The 24,776-nt window shown below is 46.1% G+C and overlaps 1 long non-coding RNA gene, 7 other non-coding genes and 1 pseudogene across 12 annotated transcripts in view; 5 read left to right on the top strand and 4 right to left on the bottom strand.

Annotated features, from left to right (window-relative positions):
* Positions 1-735: 735 nt before the first annotated feature.
* On the bottom strand, positions 736-808 carry TRNAI-AAU. The gene has a single exon. It is a non-coding gene; the product is annotated as a tRNA-Ile (tRNA).
* A 342-nt stretch (positions 809-1,150) lies between these two features.
* LOC101692929 overlaps positions 1,151-24,776 on the top strand; it is a 49,295-nt gene continuing 25,669 nt past the window's right edge. For 4 of the 5 annotated variants that reach the window (XR_001177588.2, XR_001177592.2, XR_001177587.2 and 1 more), the window contains exons 1-2: positions 1,151-1,614; positions 14,696-14,828. This is a non-coding gene — a long non-coding RNA (uncharacterized LOC101692929). The remainder of the gene's footprint in view (positions 1,615-14,695; positions 14,829-24,776) is intronic. The other variant, XR_001177590.2, reaches the window with a different exon arrangement.
* On the top strand, positions 2,835-2,908 carry TRNAT-AGU. Its single transcript has one exon. It is a non-coding gene; the product is annotated as a tRNA-Thr (tRNA).
* Positions 5,706-5,778, top strand: TRNAV-AAC. The gene has a single exon. It is a non-coding gene; the product is annotated as a tRNA-Val (tRNA).
* On the top strand, positions 7,311-7,392 carry TRNAS-CGA. Its single transcript has one exon. It is a non-coding gene; the product is annotated as a tRNA-Ser (tRNA).
* On the bottom strand, positions 10,055-10,128 carry TRNAI-AAU. Its single transcript has one exon. It is a non-coding gene; the product is annotated as a tRNA-Ile (tRNA).
* On the bottom strand, positions 12,439-12,511 carry TRNAF-GAA. The gene has a single exon. It is a non-coding gene; the product is annotated as a tRNA-Phe (tRNA).
* LOC101692629 lies at positions 22,709-23,950 on the top strand (annotated as a pseudogene).
* Positions 24,051-24,144, bottom strand: TRNAI-UAU. The gene is made up of 2 exons: positions 24,107-24,144; positions 24,051-24,086 (listed from the first exon to the last, which is right to left on the bottom strand). It is a non-coding gene; the product is annotated as a tRNA-Ile (tRNA).

Raw genomic sequence — 24,776 nt, 5'->3', positions numbered from 1 at the left:
CTCAAGATATACCTAGAAAAAAGTGCAAATGCAAAACAATGTGTAAATCTTTTGTGTGAAAAAGAAGAAAAAATAATATAAATATTTATGTGTCCACGCCTAAGGAAAACTAGTAAGGCTAAATGAGAAATTATGGACAGAGCTTACCTGGGATGTGATGGTGAGAAGTGGGCTGATGAAGAATAAGGGTGAAAGGGAAACATCTCCATTTATCTTTAAAGTTTCTTTTTGAAACACATCAATGTAGTTGCTTATGCAAAAAATAAAATTGTGTTTCGAGTTACTGAACCCTTTTATTTCAGATAAAGTGTGAGAGCGAATAAAACAAAGATCTTGGCCGTTCTTACTATTAAAGCAAGATTTTTTTTTCTCGCTTTTTAGTCTTTTTTTTTTTTTTTTTTTTTTTTTAATTCTTCTAGACTGAACTGGGAAATGCGGAATGCCCCAGGAGTGATATAAAGGGTGATTCCACAACTGGTTTTCAGAGGTAACTGTCAAATAATACAATTTCCCCCTCCCAAAAACAATTTCTTCCCGGGAAAACCAAGCAAGACAAGCGCTGTATGTTGTCCCTCGTCTCTGGGGCCGATCGTGCCCTGCTAGGAGCCCAGGCTGGTCCTGGACTTTGTCCGTCTGGGGATCAGGACTCCGAGCAAACGGCTTCAGAGATCGGTTCCTCCGTAAAGCCCGAAGTCGGCCTTCGCTCCCGGTGTAGAGCAAAAAACACCCACTGCTTGGCCCGTACGGGGATCGAACCCGCGACCTTGGCGTTATTAGCACCACGCTTAACCAACTGAGCTAACCGGCCAGGATGCGCGCTGTTTTTCCGAAAGGACACAGGAACAACAATCCTATCCCCAGGTTTCTCTTGGGAAAAAGAATCGTTCTGATCCCCCGCGTTCTTCCTCTCTGGAGGGACAGATGGGGGAGAAGGGAGGGAAAAGTCCCATATTCGGGCTCAACGGATCATGCTTCTTCCAGGAAAACCTGAGAAGATTCAGGCCAACCCCCGGCAGCGGGCCCCGGGTGCCTCCCCGCTCCTGGGGCCTGTTCTCCGCAGGTCAGCTCCGCCCGGACCCTGGGGACCCCGGACCCTGCAAGCCCGGCCGCGCACCCCGAGTCCGCCCGGGAGCGTCGCCGACGTGGAGCTGCAGTGCGGCGCACCGGACGCGCGGTGGCGCCCGAGTGCGGGGCTGGCGTCGGCGCGGGCACCAGAGCCGCGGTGGTCTCCGGGAGCTTCTGACCCCGCCGGGACCCGGAGCGGAGAGCCAGGACCCCGCAAACCCGGGCGGGGTCTGTGGGAGGCAGGAGGTGTCCAGCGTCAGGGCCGTTACCTGGCCCGGGAGAAACGCCGGGACTGACCGGGTCGCGAGGCTGAGGAGCACCGCGGGAAAGCTCCGAGGAGGGGCGCCCTCTCCGGCCGGCGCCGGACCCACCTGCCTCCAGGTGCGCGTCCGCGGGGGCCGCGGGAGCCGCCGAGTCCTCTGGTCCCTGCTCTCCTGCGGCGTCTGCCTCTCCTCTGCCCAGCTCGGCTCCTTCTGAGCTGGGGTCCTGGCATTTTCAGAAGCCGATCGGTCCGCGTGCAGACTAGAGGCCCTCACGCTCCGTTTGTAAGTACGTATGCGCGTCTGTGTGGTCTGGATTTCCCTAGAAATTTCCCTAGAAATGAGAATCATGGTCTTTGACCCGCTACATGTCTCGTTTAGTTTCTAACCTCCCGTTTCAGGTACTTGCTTTTACTGTCGTAAATCATTCCTCTGGTCCGTGAGCACGTTTTATCTATATACATCGTCTGAACCAACTGGTAGGTATCTTCCTGTTGTCGTCGTTGTAGTTCTGTGGCGACAAGTCTGTAAGTTTGTAGGGTAGAATATTAATACTCTGATCACTTTTATTTTACCAGGGTACTTGCTGTGGTAAATGATTTCTGAGTCCGGGCCACGTTCAGACTTACTTCGACCTCTAGAGATCGAAGTAGGCATCGGTCACTTGCCTTTGGTCGTGGTCGATTCCATGGGAAACAGACACAGAGATGGAGGTTGTGTGCAGTATTACTGGAAATGCTCTTAGAATCAGCAAATAGGAGAGGGAGAGGGTGAGGGAAGTGGGATTGGAAACAAGCAGAAGACGAGAGTGGTGTAGTTTAACAGAGGCCACCAGCGGATTTCTCAGGGATATTTGAGCCTGGAACGGCCCTTCAGAAATGTCCATAAGAGGAGGGGAGGACTTTATACTCTTCCATCAACCAGTCTTGGATTTGAGCACCCCTAATGGTGGGTGTAAATTTGAGCAAGGTGCCTCTTCTGTTGAGGACAGTTCCCAGAGACCAACTCAGTGGTGAGCCACCAGCTGTCAACAGTTCTGAAGTTGAGAAAAGAGTACCACCATCCTTGAGCACAACCTCACAGGTGCAAACGTATCCTCACAGTTCTTTTGACAACCATGGGTCAGATAAGTGCTGGTCTTTGACCAGTAACATGTCCTTTTCCACACCCATAGAGGAGAGCCCAGGTGGGGTTAAAGCAAAATGGTGGTTAGAAAGTCCATTCATTTTTCCTTTTGAATTCAACCAAGGCCTGTCTTTGCTGCCAGAGTTTAGAGTCTAGTGAGACTAGTGGTGTCCACACTGAAACAATGATCCAAGAAGAGACAGTCATCTCAGTCTAGTCCCTATGTTCATCCTTCCAAAGAACATTCTTCTTTGGTTTTGACTGAGACAATGTCTATTCTTTTTTGTTTCTGAAACATCTGGTAGACAAGCTACAAATTTTGTTATAGTTAAAGTGTGTGAAATCATACTTAAATAAGATGTAAGTGAAGAGGGTACCATATCTGGCTCTGTGGCTTAGCTGGTTAAAGCGCCTGTCTAGTAAACAGGAGATCCTGGGTTCAAATCCCAGCAGGGCCTCTGTCTCTTTGCTTTATTCCTGGTTTTTATGATTTATCCTCCTATGTTTTCAGTAGGTGAGTAGGAACCAACTTGAATTTACACAAGATGACTCTTATAACACTCAGGGTTTGAGAAGAATTCCCAATACATATACAAAGACTTATTAAAGGACTCAGAATATTTGTGCTAGTCATGATATTTGCAGGAGGTGAGTAGTCTAGCTGAGGTTTCCCTCTTTGGTCCTACCATTTGAGATCAAGTGACAGAGATTCAACCACTTTAAAAACGTGCCTTTTCAGACATTTTTTGTATTACTATGAAATTACTGACTACTAAGAAAGGATTACTTTCTTGTGGATTGCTGAGCATCTGGAAATGCAACTACCTCCCCTATTAAATGTTCCCTGGCTTGGGATCCTGAGGCAGACAGCTCTCCTCTTTTGTGCTACTAAAGTAGACATGCTACTGTTTTAGGTCAGCTATGTGGTTCTTTCTTCTTCATGTCTAGCTATTCATTGGTAACGTTGGGCACTGGATAGTTTGGTGAATTCACTTGAATGAAATGTCTATTAAAAGATGAAAGATAAAGCATGGTCATGATGAGAAATGGCAGAGAAGGAGAAATGGTTGGGAAGTATGTCCACTCGGTGTCTAACCAGGAAATTTTAGGTGTGAAACAAATGTGGTGATGACCATACTTGGGGATACCTACTTCCAGAAATCATTACTCTTCAGACTCAGCTGAGATCTTCTGAATTCATCTGTCCCTGTCACCTGTTGTCACACTTTCTTCTCTGTGTTGGGATTGTTTAATGCTGAGTTTATGTCTACAATTCCATATACACAGCACATCAAACTTAGGAATGTCAAGCACACTTAGATGGTTAAGTTTTAAGTTCTTGAGTCTTGTACCCACACCATGATTGCAGCTGGAAGAATCTCAAGCATTCGGTGCTTTCCAGTGCTGATGTCCACGTCTTGACTCATTGCAGAATTTCTGGAGTTGATCTCTTCTCCCTCAGAATTTCTTTATCAACTCTAAACCGCTTAGCTGCCTGCCTGGAGTGGATCTCCCCAAATATCCACATCCAACACCGATCTCTCCCTAGCTTCAAATTCATATTTCCATCTCCACTTGGATTTCATATAGGTACTACTGGCACAGGGCACCATAAATTCAACTGACATTAAACCCGTTGGAAACCTGTGGTTAACCTTGATTCCTCCCACCATCAAATCATCACAAAGTCCTGCTAACTTTGCCTTCAACATGTGTAAGATGTCTTTCCCTTCTTTTCCTTCTGTTGGTCCCTATTTGGGTCTTCAATACCTCTTCTTGACCATAAGCTATAATGGCCTCCTCTTGTTCCCCCCGTCTTCAAGATTGGTCATCAAAGCCATTCTTGACACGTGTATTCTACAGTAGTTACGAGTTGTATCTGGTAAGTGCTGACTAGATCAAGTTGATCAGTTAATAGCTATGGTTCAAATCCTCTATATCCTAGTTATTTCCCCTTTTCTTTCAGCTTCTCATCAGCTACTCAAAGGAGTCCTTAAAATCACCAATCATAATTCTGGTTGTTCTATTTCTTGTTTTCATTGTCTCAGTTTTGCTTCATTTAAGAATAAATCTTCTTGATGAATTGATTATCTTATTGTTATTGGATGTATCTCTTTATCTTTAATCTTACTTTTTACCTTGGAGTCTACTCTGTCTGATATTGATATATATCTAATATTGATATAATGGTTTGTGTTTTCAAGGTATATCTTCCCTCACAACTCTACTTTCAACCTGTCATCTTTATTCATCTTATGTGTCTCTTGTAACCAGGGTACAGTTGGCTCCTGTTTTTCTTTGTTTTATTTCACTATTTACCATGCCATTCACTGCCTTTTAATTATGTGTTTATCTCATTACATTAAATGCAATTATTTATATTTGGATTTAAGCCCATCATCAAGTTAATTGTTTTCCATTTGTCCCACTTGTTTTTTTTATTTTGGGGGGTTTTTTCCTGCCTTTCTTTGATTGATTGATTGATTATTATTCCATTTAACCTTTAACCCAAAATGTAGGTCATTCCCCTCCAGCTCCTTTTAAGATTTTTTAAATTTTGATTTTCAAGTATTTCAGTATAATTTGGGTAGCTACAATTTTCTTTATGGTTATCCTGGGTGTCCTTTGCTGAGTTTATTGAATCAATAAGTTGATGTGACTTTTTTTCTCATTGAGATGTGTCCTTAAGATTAGTGCATTTTAATTATGTAGATTACACTTTAATTTTTTTTTTTTTTAAAGAAGGCTTCACTGATGACATCTGTACTCCAAGAATTAATGGTTAGGCTCCAAATTCTCTCCTCATATTCAGATCAAAATACACCTTTCCCTCTTTGGAAGGTACATCCTGTATTTTTCTCTGATTTGGCCCACATATTCCCATTTAATCTCATTTATTTCCTTCCCCTCCTTCAAATTCTTGGATATCCTCCTGCCACCATCATGCCGACCCCCTTCAGCTCCCAATGACAAAAATCCCCTTTCTAATCTCTCTGCATCATACTTCAACATAGTCTTCATCTATGATGTCTCAGATTTTGTGTCATTTTCTCTAGAAAACCATCAGGGGCCCTGGGTAGTTTCCAGTTTTTTGGCTGTTCTAAACACGCTTCTCTGAACATGATAGTAGATATATTTGGTGAACACTTTGCTACTGGTATATGATTGTATTAACATGGTAAAGGGAAATCCCTCCAGGAAAAAGGGCTGGGCTATCCAGAAATATTTACTTTTACAAGAACACCACCCTGCAGGGTTTCCGTAGTGTAGTGGTTATCACGTTCGCCTAACACGCGAAAGGTCCCCGGTTCGAAACCGGGCGGAAACATATGATTTCTTTGCTTTTGAACGTATTTCCTTTTAGATAATGAACTTGTATTTTCTTTTGAGGGTTTCAGACTTAAAACAAATGCAAATATTTGCGACCCCAAAATATGCCACTTTAGCATAAGGATGATTTTGAGCTGAGAGCAATCAAGAAAAAACAAACAGGAAGGGCTCTCTGTCTTCCTCCTGTCCACCTAAAAGCGTGGCATAAATGTCCCTTTGTGAAGGTGTTCCCCTCTCATCTCCCATGGGAGAGGAGGAGAACTACTCTGATCACCAAAGATGGAAAGTCAGCACCAATATGAGTCTGCAGAAACAAATCCCACTAAAATTACCCCCGCTTCCACTAGTTTCCCCTTATAGTTACCGTCCCACAAATATTTCCCCTAAAAGTCCAAACTCTCATTTTCGTTGTCTACCCACTTCCCTACAATATTGTTAAATGGTATAAAAGCTTTCAAGTTTAACTGCTTCTTTGGGTTCTCACTTCTTTCCTGGGAAGCCTTCATGCATGTAAAATTAAAATAAAAAATAGCCACATCAACAAAATTTGTACTTTTTCTCCTATCAATCTGTCCTTTGTCTGTTGAACTCATAGGCCCCTGCCACAAACCTAACAGAATAGAGGAAAAATTCTTCTTCCTTACATATGGAAATTGTGACAATCAGGGCTTTGGGAATTTGAAGAAAATACACACATACCCAAAAAGATGTTAAGGAAGAAGCATGTAATGTGAAGCCATGGGTACTTGAGTTTGAACCATAATTCACATGGTTCCATACAAAATAAATAAGGTGCCTAGTGTGTTAAAGGACCATGAGTGATATGCAGAAAAATAAACAAAGAACGGAGAGGAGCACTGGAACAGGGAAGTGTAGAGCTTAGATACAATGTTCAGGCTGTGTTTCCTGATAAGCTGATACCTGAGAAAGCACCTGAAGTAAGGTAAGCGGCTGAGTCATACCTACAGCAAAGCAAGAACAGCCGAGCAGGGGTGCAGTGGGAGAAATGAGCTCTCGGGCAACACTGCAGCCCAAGTGGGAACTTTGGCATTCACTCTGATGAAAGCAGAAGATGTTTTTGCGTTTAGAGCAAAGCTGTGCTCAGAGTGTTTTGTGTTCACAAAGATCTCTCTGGTTGAGTTTTTTGTAAAGCTGGAAAGGGTGGAAGAAAGGAAACCTGTTAAGGGATTTTTGCAATATTCCATGTCAGAAATGCAGGTGTCGTGGGCCAAGGTGATAGCAGTGGAGTGGTGAGAAGTTTTTCAACTCTAGATGCATTTTGAGGGGAGGAAAAGAGAAGCCCCTCATATATGTGGAATGAAAGAATAATTGAGGTCAAGAGTGTTGCCAAGATGTTTACCTAACTATTGGAAAAGTTGAAATTGCCTTTAAGTGAAATAGGGAAGCTTGGGCTTGGAGAAGGTTTTGAGGGGACACTCAGGAAGCAGTCATCCTCTGTCTTCTAACATACTACATGGTAAATGACATATACCTGTCTTTAGTCTAATGAGTAAAGTAGCAAGAAGAGGGGCTGTGATGGCCGAGTGGTTAAGGCGTTGGACTCGAAATCCAATGGGGTTTTCCCGCGTAGGTTCAAATCCTGCTCACAGCGGTATACCTTTTGGTGTGGGGCTCACAGCTTGAAACTTCTGCAAAATTAAATGGCTCCTCGCCCAGCACCGCAGAGAAATCCCTTCAGCGGCCGTTCCAATTTATAACTCAAATCCTTTAGGAGGGCGGCGCCAGCTGGTTATGAGTTCCACCATCTTCTTTGGCGTCTGGGCGGTGGGAACCGCCAGAGCTCGGGCTCCCTCCCCACTGTCCACACCGAACTTCAGACTGGAGCGCTCAAAAACACTGAGTGCGTGGAGGTGAAGTTGTTAAATCTGGCAAATGTCTGATCACAGCAGCAAAGAGAACACAGGAGACTTGAAATTTGGGGGATTCTGTGCCCTTTCTGATTATAGAGAGCCAGCAACTTCCTTAAAGGCATTTTCAGGCAGCAATCTTTAGTGTTTGTACTGACATCAAAGGCTGGTGGGAGCCACAAAAAATTTAGGATAACACTGCATTATATTTGCCACTCTTTGCAGCACTTTTTACAAATGAGGAAACTGAGGCACAGAGAAGCTAAATTTTGACTTCTGACTTTGCCTTTTCAAGCCCATATGCAATCTCGTCTCCTCAGTGGACTAAACCTCTCTTTTATAAGCACTTTTGCATTTTCAGCTATTTCATCAACTTTGAAGAGCTAAAAAAAAAAAATTTAAGCCAATTTTGTATTTGTTGGTAAGTGGGTTCCTGGTTTCCAAGCTTCTTTGTCAAATGCTATTCTTAAAATGTATACTTCTATGGAATTCTTGCATTCTTATTGCATTTTGCGTTTTTTGCAATTTGTGGGCAGAGAATATTATGGCTGGGGGAGGGCTGTAACAGAGCTCAGAACTAGGCAAGAATATAAACTGGGCAAGAAGTGAAGAGAGAACGTGGAAACTGAGTCGGTGGACATATGTTCAAGTAAAACAACAAAACAAAAGCAAAACAAACAGCTACGAAGCAACAAACAAGGTTCCAATGAACACAGGCAGAAAATGAGTGAAGATTGACCTGTTTTCAATGCAAACATTTTATGTAAACGTGGATTATGCAAACAAATCACAAAATAAATTATGCTTTCCCAGAATTGGTACAGATTTTGTACCTAATTGCTGTCTAAATTAAAACATCAACCACTTCTTCATCTGATAGGAATTGTGTATAGGAACGGAAAATACAAGTATGGAGAGTGCTGTGACAGGTGAGGGCCAGTGGCATGATGGGTAATGTGTCTGACTTCGGATTGGAAGGTTCCAGGTTCAACCTCTGGCTGGCTGGCTGAGCTTACTTTTTCTTCACACTTCCTAAGTACTTTAAAACAAAACAAAACAAAACAAAACATTGAAGCGATCCTTAAAGTTTTTCGAATACGCTTTCTAGGAACTGATCCTTCACTTTCACAAACGCTCTCCCACACCCACTGTCAGCTGAGCCTGAAGGAGAAGTCACAAGCATCAAAGGATCCTCTAAGATTTTCTTCTTTCATCCCTTCTTGAACTTGAGACAGGAGATTGGCCGGAAAAGACCATTAGAAGGAAGGTTTTAAAATCAAAGGAACTCTAAAGAAAAATAACTTTTCTTCCAGTATCTTCTCCATTGATAGTTTTTCCCCATTGGAAAGAGTCCTCACCGAGAGGTCTCTCTTACGCAGTTCCTTCCTGGTGTGACACCAGCAAAGAGAAGAGGGACAGACATCTCCTGGGGACAGGTGGAGGCAAGGAGAGTTCGGCGGGAGCGACTCTTTGCCTCAGTTGGCCCCTTTAGACAGAGGTTGGCCCTGAAGGCTGCTGTCGCTGCTCCTTCCTGCGAGGCCCCCCGTGCACGGCCGAGTTCATGGGGACGGAGACCACGCGGGGGGGGGGGGCAGAGAATCAACAGGAATTCCTTATTTTGCAAAGGTAAACAGCAGGGAAAAGATGAGAGTGTAAGGAAGATCTGGGAGGTGGCAGCTGTCGGGCTGCCTCCAGACAGACAAGCCTCCTCCCTGTGCGTCGTGGCTGCGCGTGGAGGCTGGAGAGAAATCACTGCCAAGTGGGGAAAAGTCCTCCAACCAACCCAAAAGATCATCTTCATATGTGGACCCATTTCCGAACGTGTAGCTTGTCTCCTGCGCGCACATGACAGGTGACTTGCAGTCATCGCGTGCGCCGTCGGGGGCGGAGACCAAACCTGAGAAAGCGGGTGCGCAGCCTCGCCGGCAGGTGCACGAAGGCCGGCGACCGCGCAGAGTCGCACTGGGCGCCCGGTCCTCGCCGCCGCCGGGAGGGAGGGTTCCCGATAAAGGGGAGGGACCGAGCGCAGACCCGACGGGAGCACCGCCGCGTCTCGCTGCTCCAGCCCACCCAGCCTCTGGCCGCGCTGCGCTTGACTCCATCTCTCCCCAGAAGCTTCTTTAACGTGCCCAGATAATCCTGTCTTCCGAGTGTCACTAAAAACTGAGCACACCTAGTTCGAAAACGCCTCGGCTTCCCCTTTCCCAAACACACCTGCCTGGCTCCCACGCTGCTTTTCCTCAGTAGAGTCTTCCTAGCAGTTGTACGTTTTTTATTAAAAGCTAAGCCAGACGGAAGTACACAGCCGTCTCGTTGAGCGAGACAATGTCCTAAGTCCCGACTCTGGCCCCTGGCAATTCGGGGTTATGGGTAGAGTTAGGCAGGCAGAAGGCCAAAACAACCCGCTGGCCCGTACGGGGATCGAACCCGCGACCTTGGCGTTATTAGCACCACGCTCTAACCAACTGAGCTAACCGGCCACCCTGGGGGAGAGCTTCTTTTTTTTAAAAAAAGTAAGTTCCTCTACTAAAAAGAATTTCTCCTCTCCCTGTTCCCCCTCCTTCTAAGGGAACCATTAAACCACATTCACAGACTGTAACGAGGAGTCTTCATTCTTCCGGTTCTTCGGATTTGGAGAAGAAAATCCACGGAGAAACTTGTGTGCAGAGGCTGAGTCTCTATTTGTGGAGGGTGCACTGTAGCCGGATTTTCAGTCGTTGGTGGAGGAAGTCCCCCTTCCTAGAAGCACGTCTGTAGCGTTGGATGACAGACTGCACGCTGGTCTTTCTTGACTCGTAACTTAATGACCCGTTAAGTTCAGGCTGTTTCAAGGCGAGGAGACGAAGAGGAGCGGAGGAGGAAAGGATCCGGAGCCCCGGGGTCGCGGAAGACCCGCAGACACCCGCCCTGACGTCATCAGCCACGCGGTCCGCGGCTGGACGGCTTGTCACACGCTAAGTCGGGGTGACTTATTGTCCTGTTAGGCCGTGGGAGGTTTGCAGAGGGCGAGGTGGTAGCGGCGCCCCGCTGAGCTTTCAAGTTCTCACCCAAGGGCCCAGAGGTTGCGGGGTGCGAGCCGAGGGACCCCCGGCCCGGGCAGCGGAGGCCGGAGTCGGAGAGGTGCCTCCGCGGTGCCCAGCGAGCCTACTGGCTTCCTCCCCCGGAGACAGGTGGGAGGCGTCCCTAGTGTTAGTTCACTTGTAACTTTCCAACTTTCTTGCCTAGACAATGGCCAGCGAATACTTGTTTTCGGAGCTAACTGAATCAGCAGGTAATGACGTGGTTGATTTGAAAGCGGACGCGGGCGCAGGAGAGCAGCTTGAGCCTCCAGCATCCACAGTTCAAGGTCGAGGGCGGGGTCCCCGCGGATCTTCCCCCGGGCATTCTTCCAGTCTGCGGGGCTCTCGTCCGCGGCCCAGGGCTTCCCAGCCTCGACCCCACACGCAGAGACGCTCTCCGACGTGGCCTCTGCAGGCTGCGTCCTCCTTGTCGCCGCGGGGAACTGCCTCCCCAACCGTGTCCCGGACCCCGCGGTCCTCAGGCAAGGCCACCATGACGCACCTCGCTTGGGTCCGGGGCTTGCAACCCCAAACGATTACTCTTGGCTCCTTCCTCCCCTGGACAAACGGAGTTTCCCGGGTGGCAGACCTCCCCGACTTTTCCGACTACGCCCTAGGGTGTCCGGGAGGATTACGCACGCCGAGCACTCGCTCTCCTAGAAAAACCAGCACCTGACCACTTGGCAAAACCCAAGATGTGGGTCTGTAGTCCTCAGCCCCACCTGCGCCTACCTCCCGGGTAGACTGAGAGGGCTCCAGATCCCCGGAACTGTGTTTTTCCGGAGCCTGCTTTTGAATGAAATATTGGGTATGAACTGTTACTAGTAGTGATTCCAGATCAATAGAAGGGCTTATTAAAAGATCCGTCCTTAACATTACACTATGATACAGAAGGAATCTCCACCGATCTTTGACTCCAGCTTCCCCCAAATCCTCCTCGGAGGCCACCAGAGCGCTGGGTTTCTTGTATATCGTTCCCAAAATATTCCACAGGTCCTCTCGCATACCTTTAAATACCTCCACCTACATCGCTGGCAATACACAAGGGAACATCTACCGTAAATGCAAGAAGATTTCAAATTATGTGTGTTATATTCCAGATTAGAGCCTATGAATTATCCAACACTGTCTCAGGAAAAATAATAGTATTAAGAATCTCTATTACATTTTACAGCATGTGCATATGCATAAATACCACCACACGGAATCTTCATAAATACTCTTAAAATTCAATTTATGTTTACACTACCATTCCTGCCACTAGGCCTGTCCCCGCAGCTGAAAACCAAATGCTGGGTAAGATAGGCAAAACTTTTTACAGGATGCAAAGTGCTGACAATAATGTAAGGTTCTGGAAGGCCCAGCACTAAGTGAAGCCAGGAAGAGAGGTAATAAAGTGAAGAGTTGAAAGTGCCCATACCCTGATTCTTATAGATGCATTTAAGAACACCGAAGTGCTCTGAAAAAGGCATTGGGGAGGTTTTCTTTGCCTTGAGGGATTGCTGGAAGCAATTAGGTGTATGGACAGAGAATTGTATTTTGCCAAAGAATTTACAAAAGCTGGGTCTGTGATGAGGGTAAATGTGCCTGTAGCTCCTTTCCACATAACTGGCACTGTGGACTCAACTTATTTAAAGGTGATTGACATACAGTATGGGTGGGTAGTCAATGGTTTACTCATTGCCAATCAGCAATGAAAAAGTCAACATTTGCAAAAGGACCGACATCCTTTGCTGAGACCCGGGATCGAACCAGGGACCTTTAGATCTTCAGTCTAACGCTCTCCCAACTGAGCTATCTCAGCCAGCCCACAGGGCATTTCTTGTCAATTACTTTTGAAATAACCTTTTCTGAAAAGCCTATTTCCTTTTTTGGATGCTACATTTCAGGAGAAGAAAGTCTTTGTCTTGTTTTCTGCAAATGTAACCTTTTGCCCATTTCAAGAATAAATATACCAACATAAAAATTAGGCAATGGGGAAACATACTGGAAGTTTCCTAAGTATAATAGGAAGAACCAAAAAACAGTGGTGATGGACATTTTATATATAGTTTCTAAGGATATGAATTAGTTGCGGTGTAATGATTCAAATCTTCCTGCTGGAGGAATTCAAGACAACACCATTTGGAATAAATTCTAGTTCAAACCATAGTGGGTTTTTTTTTTATTATTTCAGTTGCTTTTATTCCTTTCCCCTTTCATTCTATTAAGGTATAAATTAATACAGCAAAGTATGCATATCTTAAGCACACAGGTAATGATTTTTACAAATTTACATTCCCGTGTAACCACCTTGGCTCCCTCAGGACCCTCTTCTTTGCTGTTCTCCCAGAGTTAGCCACTGATCTGAATTCCCACTTATGTGCTGTCATTTATTTTGTAACTTCATATACATTAAGTCAAATTGCATCTGCATTCTTCTGTCTGGCTTCTTTCACTCACTATTGCCTTTAAGATTCATCAGTGTTTTTAGCTGTGAAAACAGTTTCTTCCTTTTCATCAGCTTCCGTTTGGTCACACCACAATGTACTTGTCCATTTTAATGCTGACGGGCGCTTGGTTTCCAGTTCTAGGTTACAAAAATCATGGAACATTTCCGTGCAAATTTTAGGTGAACATAAACACTCATCTATCAGATAAATAGATACATACATATATACATACGTACCTGGATATGCAGATATGTGTATGAAATTGCTGGGTCACATATGCTGGATATATGTATGTTTAACTTTATGAGGTGTTGCTAAACAGTTTTCCAAAATGCATGTATTAGTGTACACTCTTAACAATGATGTGCGAGGCTTCTGGTCACTCCACAGACCAGCCAATACTGATATTGTCAACCATTTTAATTATGGCTTTTCAGGCCAGGATGTAGGGGGGTTTCTTTGTGAATTTAACTTGTATTTTTTGATGACTAAGGATACTAATTATTAACAGGGAAGACAGTAAGATATTTTTGGTGTTTCTTTACGTTTTTTCAAACATTTACATTATAGGAGTATCTATTATTTGGGTAATTGAAAAAAATAATAATTTAGCATATCTTATATCAAAAATTACATGAAATATTTGCAGTCAACAAACCCTACCTCCTATGTAATGCAAAACGTTATAGTATTTAGGTATGGACAAAGCCAAACACAAATCTTTCCTCATTTGCTCAAATATGCTGATAAGGCCAAACACAGATCCTTCCCCTTTCACTCCTAGCCAAGTTCTTATTCTTTGTCTCATGAGTGATTAGCTAAGATGAGAGCTGTTTGTCCCTGTGTTTCTCCTAGTTCAATGATTCGAGAGAAAGACTCACAGGACTCAGCATGTAGTTGTCCGCAGCTATTATTTATTATAGCAAAAGGATACAAAGCAGAGTCAGCAAAAGGAAAAGACACACGGAATAAAGTCTGGAGGAAACCAGGTGCAAGTCACACAGGATGGGCTTAATTCCTTCAATGCAAAATCGTGACAACACATGGAAAACGTCCACCAAGGAAGTTCACTAAAGATTTGGTATCCAAGATACTTGGGGGAGGCTGCCTAGCATATATCAAAAATCCAGACCAAGAAACCAAGAAAGCAAACCATATGGTTTGCATGAACAGTGTAGGCAGTGAGCCACTCCTGTCATCTGGGAAATGGTGGGAACTCTCTTAAAATGTAAGCGCCCAGATGCCAGCCAAGGGCCCATCTTGCCAGCAGGCCTTTCCAAGGAGAATAGTCTCAGGCCTGCTGTGCCAACTTTTTCTGCACAATCGCCTTGAGAGTAGCTAGACACCCAAATGAACACTTCAAATTCATAGGACTGAAGCTTCTCCAATGCAAAACAATTCCAAATAACCTCATCAGGAAGTTGTGATCCCTGTGAAAGTCTACGGCAGGCTACCCTGCAGAGAGCACTCTGATCCTTCAATCTGGGGTGTTCTCCCCATCTCAAGAGCCTAACTAAAGTCAGTGTCCTCGTTTACCTGGTTTTTGTCTTTGACAGGTTGGTGTCCTGAATCACGCAGGAGTAAAAGCCCACCTGAGACACCCAGTTCATCCGCCCAGACAGAGTCCTCCCAAGCCTGCTGTGTTCCTTTCCTCGTGGGACCCTACAGGAAGCCCAGCCCCTCATCCAGGTACTCCCGACAGGCGTCCGTGGTAACGTAGTAAGGATTCCATTGCACTTCTTGGTTTGAGAATTCTTTGGGTTTGGTTTTGTTGCTGGCTTTTGTTTAAACTTGGTATCATGGGTCTCTCCAAGTCTACCTCTAAACCCTTCCAAAAGCCCCCACCATGACGTGCTTTGGCACTACGGTGACAATTCAGCTCATTTCCCCCCAAAATGGCAGAATTCAACTCCTAGAACTGATGAGGGAGCAGGAGGCTGGCTGAGGATGGAGCAGGGGCTGGCGCCTTGCACCCCCTCTCTCCCACTCCCCTTGGTAATATGTGTGACATTCCACAGGCACCCCTGACTGCCCTAAAAGAAGAACAAATAGTGAACTTGCAGAGATCATAGTCCTGCAAGGCAGGAGTCTCTCTTGGTTTATAAATGTCCTTGAGATTTACAACAAAGAAGTTACCTTATCAATAGCCCAATTTCCAAAGACACATAACTCAGTTCCTCAAGCCCTAACGTCACCCTCCCCTCCATAAAAAACCGAAGGAGGTGGAGGTAGAAGGAAAAGTAAATAAAGTTAAATTTCTTTTAAGACCTAAATCTCACTAACAAGGACGTTTGATAGCAGGAATGTAACATTCCACCAGGAGACTCCCAATTGTCTTTATGTTAGTGCCTCATTAGAGGGAAAGTGGCCTTGGCTTGATAGTAACCAGGCCTTCCATATCCTGACAGTCTTCTTTACCCCAATAGCCCTTCTGAACACCCCTTTGTCCTCACCTACCCAACTCCTGTGTATATAACCAGCCACTCCTCACATGCCCGGGGCAGCAGCTCTTCCTGCCCACGGGTCCTGTCCCCGTGCTTTAATAAACCACCATTTTGCACCAAAGATGTCTTAAGAATTCTTTCTTTAGTCGTCAGCTCTGAACCTCACCCCACCAAACATGACTTAGGTTCTGGAACTTCATCAGAACCATTTCTTTGTTATGTTCTTATCTAAGATAAGAAAGTCTTTCCACTTCTGAAACAGCTAAGGTTATTTATAATCATATTACCTCTTATGTTGACCTTATCCTTTAGAGCATTTTAAATTTACATAAAAATTGTATGGAAAGCACTAGGTTCCCATATCCCCTCTTCTCCCAACTTCAGAGATTTCCCTATTATTAATGTCTTGTGATACATTCATTACGATGGGTGAACCAAGATTGATGCATTGTTACTACCTAAAGCCCCCAGTTTACCCTAGGATCTACTCTTTGCGTTGCACAGTTCAATGGATTTGCATAATGCATTAGTTGAATGACTAGTAGGCATTGCAATGTAGCATGAGGCTACTATTGACCTTCTGATGACATGTCAGAAGGAGGATTATCAGGTCTCCGTGGACCACCAGCAACTGAAACTGTCAAAAGTGAAGCCGTGTGTAAGGGGGGGATTACTGTGCAGACGGTCCCTGACTTACAATGGTTCAACTGACAGTGGTGAAAAGCAATACACATTCAGTAGAAATCGTACTTTGACTTTTGATCTTCTCCCAGGCTGTGATGTGGGTGGGATCCTCTCTGGTGACGCCGGGCAGCAAGCCGCAGCGCCCGGTCAGCTACGGGATCACTAGGGCCAACCACCTACTCACTCACTAAAAACCATTCTGTCCCCACACAGCCATCCTGTTTCCGCTTTCAGTACAGTGTTCAGTGAACTGTGTGAGATGCTTCACACATTATTACAAAATAAGCTTTGTGTTAGATGACTGCCCAGCTCGAGGCTCATGTAAGCATCCTGAGCACATTTAAGGTGGGTGAAACCAAGCTACCATGTTCTGTAGGTTAAGTGTATTAAATGCATTTTTGACTTGTAGTATTTTCAATTTATGATGGGTTCATGGGGCCATAACCCCGTTGTAAGTCAAGAGAGATCTGTATTTGTAAATATTTTCTATTCGTTTCCCTTGTCCGTTGTTTTCTATTTTGTCTTCCAGCCCGTTTCTGCCTTCTCTGTCCTTAACATTGTCCACGATTCTCACCAGCTGTGAGTCTCTGCTTCTGTGAGTCACTCGCTCTGCCCCTCTCTCTCCAGGGTTAGGGTCAGCAAGCTGCCCTGTGACCTCAATATTCGGATATAGCTAAGGAGAGGTACTGACTTTCAGACTGTGCAGCTTTTCTCTTGTTCTGAGGATGAGAGTGGTGAGTCCCAAACTTCTCACATGTGGGAGCACAAAGGGAAAGTCGTCTGTCACTTGAATACATAGGCTGCTACATATTGTTTCTCAGTAACTTGTGATCCTACTTAGTTAGCTGTTTACTATTTACTAGTTTGCTATTACTATTTATTATTTACTAGTTTGATATTTTTCCTCCTCAAATCAAATCCTTATGACATTTGCACCTAAAACTGGCTGAGATTTCCCAGTGGGCTCCCAGAAAATCAGCAAAGACTTGCTCTTTAATATTGTAAAAAGAAAGGTGTTAGAAATAATTAAATTTATTTGCTGTGTTACTATCGATCAGTTTCCTGAGAAGCGTTGTTAAATCAGAAGAGAGTGTAGCCTTCCCCCTGAGTCCATCAAGCAGCAAAGTGTGAGGGCAGAGTCCCCTAGACTTCCCTCACTTCTGACATTATTTGCAAGTTTTGAGGTTTCCCAAAAATACCTTTGGTTTGGATAACTTGCTAGAAGGTGTCACAGAACTCCTCAAAGCTATTATACTTACTGGTTATAGCTTATTACAAGGAAAAGACACAGATTAAAATCTGCCAAAAGAAAGTACACATAAAGCAGACCCTGACAGAGTTCCAAAATGACACTCCTGTTGTCCTCAGGGCCAGTTACCCTTGTGTGACAAGGCACAGAGTATTGTCAGTTTGAGAAGCTTGCCTAAACTTCCATGTCCAGAGTTTTTATTGGGGTTTCATTATATCGGCCTAAGCCCTTGATGACCCGTGTGCTTGAACTCACTCTCCAGGCTGACTGAGAGGGTAACAGAGCCCTCACCCTAAATCACAGGGTTGGTCTTTCTGACATGACTACCGCATGTGGCCATATCCACCCTAAAAAGATATCTGTTAGGTACGACATGGATTATCTCCCAAGAGCTGAAGCAAGGGCCAGGCCTCTCTTTTTCGTGGGAAGGGATGGGCTCCTCTCCACACACTCAGCTAGAATGGTATCTGGCAAAGAAAAGAATGGAAGTCATGCTATTTTTTTTTTTTTTTAAGAAACTAATAACAGCCGTAAAATAAAGGAAATGTTCAACCTTGTGGGGGGTGGCGGGCAGGGGCCTGCCCCCGGGCTCCCAGGGAGGCTCTCCTCTAACATTTACCCAGGTCAGAATGACTCAGCAAAACTGCAGAGCATGGGCTCTATTTCTGCCCCAGCACTTTGTACAACTATTTCCTTACAGAAAATAACCAAAAATGAGCTTTCCAAGCATAAAGATAAGAAAAATTTTTAAACCTTCCTGGTTCCTGTTAAAGTCATACTGCCTTGCACATGCTGAAAACACAAGGTGAAGTCTGTAACTTTCTGGACTGTTCATCATGATGATTTGTAACTTTAAAAATGTAAAAAAACATATATAACCCTGTACTTTGAGATGTTCTTTCCCTGGAGCCCTCTTCTTTGTGAAGATTGTGTATCCTGGGCAGCTGACCTAACTTGGACTCAGATAAAAGTCTCTTCTTTGCTCTTTAAAAATCGGACCAGGGAGGACCTTTATACCTATGGATATCTGGAACCACAGAAACGTATTACCTAGGCAAAAAAAAAAAAATTAACAGGATTGTTACATGAAATAGAATTTGGAGGTGACAAAAGACAAAAAATAAGCCATATTTGTAATGGGTAAATCCGCTTGTAGAGGTTTTTAAGGATCTGGGTCTTTTTAGTCTGCACCAGAAATAGAAATGGAAGCCAGGGGAAATAAACAAATAGTAAAGAGACCCAAAGGGCCAAAATTGGAAGAAATGTTTCTTGTGGAACAATTTAAAATTGTATCACTCCATAAATAGTTTTTTGTTTTGTTTTGTTTTGGTTTTTTTTTTTTTTTTTTAATGACTGGACAGAGGGCTCCTGAGTGGTGCAGCTGGTTAAGCGCTGGAATCTTGGTTTCCCTCAGGTCATGATCTTGGGGGTCTGGGGTCGGGAAATTTTTAAAAGTAGGCCATCTGGCCCTTTCTGATGGCAGTGTGAGGCCTAGGGGTGGGGGGTTGTTACTTTACAAGGGACCTAAACCAATCCTCCTTGTCAGCCAAGCATATATATTAATCCTCATTTAGCAGAAGCAAATGTCAACTCTAGAAAAGCCTTGAGTTGTAGTGTTTGAAATATCCAGTATTTTCACCTGGAACAATCAAAAGAAACACATTTTTTTTTCCTCCTCCTCATTCCCCTCCAAACCACCTCACATTTTCCTCCTTTCTTTGCTGTCTTCTTCTCCCCCCAAAGTTCTGAGTTTATGCCACTGCACCATTTTGAGACTCTATGGATATTTTAAAATATTTTCTACATGTCACATAATGGACTATGTAATTAAAAGTTTTTTTTTAAAAGTCACGGTAATTGTCCTCGGTAAGCAAACTAGCAGAAAAGACAATTGTGTATATAAATACATCTTTTTTACAATGAGGTAAATGCAGACTTGATACTACAAATGATCTATAAGTAAGAAGGAAGAAACCATCAGATTTTTTTCCTGGAATGCACAGCAATCCCGTCCTGTACATGGAAGAATAGCATTCTAGGTAGAGAAAGGAGTCAAACAAGCCTCCTGATTTTTTATCTGCACTAGCAAATCTCTTCTTTGACCTTTGACTTTACATTCTTTAGTGAAAGAAACTGCCAGACAAAACACAACTCTCTTGTTAGTAGTATTCATTACTCATTATCTATGTTTAACCTTCATTTCCCTAAAATAAATGAATTAAGTCAGTAAAACAAAAGAAACTCTCACCTCAAGGGGTTTGCGGGGAGCAAAGGACCAGAGGCCTCCCTGAGACCCCAGGTAGAGAACGTTTACCAAGAGGGAGAGCCAGGAGTTGAGTGGGGATACTAAAGAAATGAAAGCAGTTAGAATATAGTCCTTGTCCCAACTCCCCCATCCCCCCTACCCCCCAACTGCAGGAGCTTCTGATCCAGTAAGTGAGGGAGGAAAGCAAAGAGAAGCCTGAGCTAATGCCTGGGAGGCCTGGCCCAGCAGGCAAAGCTCACAGGGGAGCAAGGGGGTGGGGGTGGGTAACACAGGCCCGTGGTCTCTGGGGGAGAAGTGAAGAGAAAGAGAAAAGAGCCAGGGCAAAATGAGGGTATTTATCAAGAACCAAGGCCTTTGGGAACATGGACTATGAGCAGGGAAATGCTGATAGACATTAGGAGGTAGGAGAGAATGAAGAGGACTCTGTAACAGGTGAACACAGGGACACAGAGAAGAAGGAATCAGAAATGAATCCCTTGCAGAGATGAGCACAGCATTATACTAAGTAAAAGTCTAACGCAGAAGGCCCCAGACTGTATGGCCCCATTTACTCAAAATTCTAGAAAAGGCAACAGGATAGCAATGGAAAGCACATCAGTGGTGGCCAGGTAAGGCGCGCCAGGAAGGACGGAAGGACGGATCCCGCAAGCGAAGGAGGAGACTCGGGGGAGGGTATGAGATCTTCGTCTCATACAGGGTTTGTGATGACCTGGACCAAGTAGGGCCTCCTCACAGATGGGCCCAGCATAAGCCCCAGAAGCCGGGAATGTGCTGCCTCGCAGAGCGAAAGGGACTTCGCGGACAAGCTAAGCGTCAGGATCTGGAAATAGGAAGGTCATTACGCAGGGGGTCCAATATAATGACAGGGTCCTTTGAAAGATGGAAGAGAGGCCTTAGAGTCAGAAACGAAAATGTGACAACAGAAGCAAAGACCAGAGTCCTTCACTAGCGGACTTGGGAGGCAGAAGGTGACGAGGAGCCAGGGAATGTGGGCAGGCTCTAGAAGGTGGAACAGGCGAGAGAAAGGACTCTTGCCCAGAGCGTCCAGAAGACCACGGCCCAGCCAGCAGCCTGATTTCAGTGCGGGAGAGTCACTTTAGGCCCCGGCCTAGAGAACCCTAAGACAACAATTTTGTGCTGTTTTAAGGCACTAAGCTGGTGAAACTTACTAAAAAGGAGACATGAGGAAACTGCAGTGCTGTTTTCTGTTTTGAACAACTCCACAGAAGCCGGTGTGATCAGAGTCATTGCAGGGTTGTCACATCAGGCCATGGAAGCTAGGGACAGCCTAGTCCCTGTAGGTCAGAGACTCCCAGAGCAAGCAGCATTTACCCCTGGCGACATATCTTTGCACCTCTGACAAGTTTACTGTCACACTGTTTCCTCACATGCCGCTTGGTCAGGCCTTAACTGGGATCATAAATAACATCGCATCAGGTGTCAGCTTCATGAAAATGATGGATCGTGTCTTCTGTTGAAACACGTGCTGATATGAGGCATTTTTCTCCTTGCTCTCTGAGGGTGCTTCTGGGGACACACCCACAGAGAGGTCTTTGCCATGGTTCTTCCCTCTGTCCCCACAGGTCTTGGACTGTGTGTATCCACGACCTTCTTCCTGCCCTCCAGGCCACTGCTGAAATGCCACCTGCCAGAGAGGGGGCCTTCCCTAACAGCCCCACCTAATACAGCACCCAGACATACCTTGGGATCTCCTCTCCCCCATCCTGTTTTTAGTTTGCTCTATAAAACTGCATCTACTTATGTAGCTGTCACTGTGGATTCCTCCCAACTAGAACTTACCTTCCAAGCCCAGAGACTTCCTCTTTCTCAGTCACTGCAGTGACCTTGCCTTGAAACACACCTGGCAGGAAACATGGCGTTACATGTTTATTACATGACCGCATTGGAGAAAAAAAGCACAAGAGAGGGAGTGGCTTGAAGTTTGATGGTTTTCTCACATGTTGCTGTGACAGACCTATGGGATTGCCTGGCTCGGGGTTCAAAGGGAAAGACAGGGTGGCGGGGGGAGAAATGGTACCCGGTCATCAGTATCTACAGAGAGGTCATGATCAAGGGCATGACTGTAATACAGAGAATGTGTATATGATCAGGAGAACAGAACTGTCAGGAATATCATACTGAAGGAACAGAAGAGGAGAGCCCCAGGGACAGAATAAATCCGGGAGAGACTGGATCCAAGCAGAGTAACCTTGAATCATCCAGGGCAGATCCAGCGTCAGAATGAATGTAGTTGTCCAAATAGGACTTGTCTTATTTTCTGATGAAAATACATACCCAGTCACCCCACCCGATGTTTGACTGCTGGAGCCTGTCTGGTGAGACTCAAATCACAGTAAGATTTCACAGGTGGAATTCAGCAACCTCACCGCGCCCTGTGGCATCCGATCGAAGTTGCTCTTTCCCGGTTCGGGGGGCGGTTTCCGCACCTCCCTGAGCTCCGGTCGCTGACCCCAGAGCTGACCCCGGGAGGTGGCCTGGGGAGCTGAATCAGGAGATGACCCCGGAGCTGACCAAACCACCGTTGAGCTCAGGACCCGGGTTTTCCACTCCCCTGCACAGTTCCCTAAGAGCTGAGAACTCCTTTAAAGAAAGCAGCGGGTAACGGCTGAGGGGTTCCTCTGAAGGTGTGCAATGTCTTTACCGTCTCAGGTGGAGGAGAACTTCCTTGGGTAAATTCCATTTGCCTCCTCTGGTCTGTGGTTTCTTCCAGTTCGAAAACTACCCAAAGCCCTCCTTCATCGTGGGCATATCCGCGGTCTCAGCATGGAAAATAAAATGCCCTCCTTCCAGCTTTTTCTTCGAAGAGGAGGGGGAAAAATGCATTAGAATAAGAATCTGAAATCGCGCTTTCTGCCCGTGGACACTGCCGAGTAAGCATCGTTAAAGTCTCCCCTCCCACTGCATTATGTCTAAGTCATAGTCTTCCAAAGAGCCTGAACAGCTGCGGAAGCTCTTCATCGGAGGTCTGAGCTTTGAAACAACCGATGAGAGTCTGAGGAGCCATTTTGAGCAATGGGGAACACTTACGGACTGTGTGGTAATGAGAGATCTGAACACCAAGCGCTCCAGAGGCTTTGGGTTTGTCACAAAGGCCACTGTGGAGGAGGTGGATGAATGCAAGGCCACACAAGGTGGATGGAAGAGTTGTGGAGCCAAAAAGGGCTGTCTCAAGAGAAGATTCTCAAAGACCTGGTGCCCACTTAACTGTGAGAAAGATTTTTGTTGGTGGCATTAAAGAAGACACTGAAGAACATCATCTAAGAGATTATTTCGAACAGTATGGGAAAATCGAAGTGATTGAGATCATGACTGACCGAGGCAGTGGCAAAAAGAGGGGGTTTGCTTTTGTAACATTGGATGACCATGATTCTGTAGACGAGATTGTCATTCAAAAATACCATACTGTGAATGGCCACAACTGTGAAGTAAGGAAAGCGCTCTCTAAGCAAGAGATGGCTACTGCTTCATCCAGCCAAAGAGGTCGAAGTGGTTCTGGAAACTTGGGTGGTGGTCGTGGAGGTGGTTTTGGTGGGAATGACAACTTTGGTTGCGGAGGAAACTTCAGTGGTCGAGGTGGTTTGGGTGGCCGTCGAGGTGGTGGTGGATATGGTGGCAGTGGGGATGGCTATAACGGATTTGGTAATGATGGAAGCACCTTTGGAGGTGGCGGAAGCTCTAATGATTTGGGCAATTACAACCATCAATCCTCAGATTCTGGACCCATGAAAGGAGGCAATCTTGGAGGCAGAAGCTCTGGCCCTCATGGTGGTGGAGGCCGATACTTCGCCAAACCACGAAACCAAGGTGGCTCTGGTGGTTCCAGCAGCAGCAGCAGCTATGGCAGTGGCAGAAGGTTTTAATTCCTGCCAGGAAACAAAGCTTAGCAGGAGAGGAGAGCCAGAGAAGTGACAGGGAAGCTACAGGTTACGACAGATTTGTGAACTCAGCCAAGCACAGTGGTGGCAGGGCCTCGCTGCTGCAAAGAAGACCTGTTTTAGACAATACTCATGTGTATGGGCAAAAAAACAAGAGGACTGTATTTGTGACTAATTGTATAACAGGTTATTTTAGTTTCTGTTCTGCGGAAAGTGTAAAGCATTCCAACAAAGGGTTTTAATGTAGATTTTATTTTTTTTTTTGCACCCATGCTGTTGATTGCTAAATGCAATAGTCTGATCATGAGGCTGAATAAATGTGTCTTTAAAAAAAAAAAAAAAAAAATCTGAAATCGCAAAGGGAAGAAAACATGCTCCAGGTGAGGCTCGAACTCACAACCTCGGCATCACCCGCACATATACTGCTGTATAAGTACCGCGCGCTAACCGATTGCGCCACTGGAGCATGCTTTCCCCGCGGCGCCGGCGCGCGCTCTACGGAGCCTCGGGCCAGGGCGCGCCCGTCCCCGCGCCGCAGCGGAAGGCGCCGAGCCCCGGGACCGCCCCCCGCACCTGCCGCCCGCGGGGCTGCGGAGCCGAGCCGGGGCTGTCTGCTCGCCTCCCTGCCTCCGACCGGGGAGAGCGCAGTGCTTCTTCCCCCTAGGCCACCGGTGACCCGGGACGCGTCCTTTAGGCGCCCGGAGCAACGGCGGAGGAGCGAGCGCGCGCGGACTCCGGCTCCCCCCGCCTTCGCCCCAAGAAGGGAAACGCGTCCGTGGAAGGCGCCAGCCGTGTGGCCAAGGCGCGGCGGCTCGGGGATGCTCCCAGAGGCCCCGGGACCCCGGGAGTCGAGTCCGCCAGCCCCGGCTCCGCGCGGCCCCGGGCGGCACCCCGCAGCTGGGCCTCCCGTCGCCCATGTCCTCCCGGGCCTGCCTGAAAGCCGCGATCCGAGGCAGAACCGGCTGCTCGGCCACGAGCTGCAGGCAACTACCGGATCGTGACCTCTCCTCGTTCGTGCCGCGGGTCACCGTGGCCAAGGCGGTGTCCACACCCCCTCCCCCGCGCCCCTGCACCTGTCTCGGTCTCGCCGCCGCGCCC

This window comes from Mustela putorius, unplaced genomic scaffold (assembly GCF_011764305.1).
Source record: "Mustela putorius furo isolate JIRA1106 unplaced genomic scaffold, ASM1176430v1.1 tig00000594_pilon_pilon_pilon, whole genome shotgun sequence".
NCBI classification, from domain to species: Eukaryota; Metazoa; Chordata; class Mammalia; order Carnivora; family Mustelidae; genus Mustela; species Mustela putorius.
This window is presented reverse-complemented; position numbering and strand designations above follow the sequence as displayed.